The sequence below is a fragment of the Elephantulus edwardii genome, unplaced genomic scaffold (genome assembly GCF_000299155.1).
Source record: "Elephantulus edwardii isolate Elephantulus edwardi_28Jun2011 unplaced genomic scaffold, EleEdw1.0 scaffold00303, whole genome shotgun sequence".
In the NCBI taxonomy this organism is placed as follows: Eukaryota; Metazoa; Chordata; class Mammalia; order Macroscelidea; family Macroscelididae; genus Elephantulus; species Elephantulus edwardii.
In genome coordinates, this window is record NW_006400053.1 from 562,528 (window position 1) to 564,194 (window position 1,667).

The 1,667-nt window shown below is 34.4% G+C and overlaps 1 pseudogene; it reads left to right on the forward strand.

The window, feature by feature from the left end:
• The first annotated feature begins 282 nt into the window (after nt 1-282).
• LOC102864570 lies at nt 283-1,394 on the forward strand (annotated as a pseudogene).
• Nucleotides 1,395-1,667: the final 273 nt, after the last annotated feature.

The following is a 1,667-nucleotide window of genomic DNA, read 5'->3' on the forward strand; positions in this document are numbered from 1 at the left end:
AAGTATGCATCATAGCTGTATCCTTTCTCCATACCTATTCAATCTGTATTGCGCAAATAAGTTAAGAAGCTGGACTCTGGCAAACTTGGTGGAGCGGAAGGAAGCTCATGGAGGACCATGAAGGCCCACAGGTTGTGCATGTCTTCTACGACTCCACGGCACTTAACAGCAACAACATAGAGAGAGCTCAGTTGGCCTAGTGGACAGAAAGTGATGCAACCAACCCAAAGTGCACCTATGCTGTCTTGAAAATAGAGATTGAACTTGAGACTTCATGAAAAAATGTGTTTCAATCCACCTGTTTTTCTCAAAGAAAATAAGGAAAAGAAATAAAAATTTGTGGAAATGAAAGTCACAAACTACTTCCAAAGTTTCAGAAGATCCCATTATGCCGTCCCCCTTTCCTTATGACTCAGGGTGAAGTCTCTCTCAGGGAGGAGTGATAGGGAATGGCAAAGGATACACTGACAAAGAAGATTAATCAGAACTGGCTTTGACAAGCACTGTGGCATTTGGACAAGAACAAACTGGGAGGAGGGTAGAGAGAATAGTGCAACAATGAATGAGTGGAAGCCCAAAATCTCTGTAAATGTTTATGAAAATTAATAAAATATAATTATAGAAAAAAAAAAGAAGTTCTTCAGAAAACTCAGCAAAGAGGAAGATCAGAGTATTTTAAATGTGGTGGCTCAAGACTGTTCTATTGCTATACATGTTATGTCCCTGTTGAAAATGTCCCCATTGAACAAATTCTACTTGTAAATCTTCCATTGAAGATTGATATTATTAAGCACCCAAATGAAACAGATGGGAAAAGTACTGCTATGCATGCAAAGCTTTTAGCACCTGAATTTGTAAATATTTACACATATCCTTATATTCCAGAATATGAAGAGCGTGAAGTTGCACTTGTTTTTCCTGGCCCTAAATCTGTCTCAATAAAAGATATTTATTCTCATCTTCAAAAAAAGGATTCATAATAATTTCAAAGGCAAAAACGATGGCTTTGACAAACCATCTGTTAAACGCAAGAAAACTGAAGGAAATGATGACTATAATTTGAACTGTAGCCAATGGAAAGAGATAACATTGAAAAAAATTATTTTTATAGATAGTACCTGGAACCAAACGAACATAATATTCACCAATGAGGAAAGCTGAGTTGACATCAAGACAAACTTGCTTTTGGCACCATCAAAAAGGAAATCCACATACATTCCTGTTCACAATTGAAGCCATTTACTATTTTCTAGTAGACTACCATACTGATACACTAAAAGAGAAATACATGGGACAATATGATAATATTTTATCTTTCTATTCTTTCATGCATCAGTTGATAAAAGATGCCAAAATGCTCTGGAGACAAAGAAACAAGAAAACTTATCCATTAATATTTCAAAATATGTTTTTATAATTTTATTTTGCTAAAATTCATAAACATAGCTATACTTTCCTTTTTCTTATAAATGATCATGTATAATGTCAGTAAGGCCATTATTTGTTTCTTTTTACTCATAGTATTGACTGAAAATTTAATTTCAAAATTTATATACTAAAAAAAAAAAGAAAGAAAAGCTGTACTCTATGAAGAAGAATGTACCAGGACTGAAGGAAGACTCATCAATAACCTGTGCTATGCAGATGACAAAATCTTGCTTGGGAAA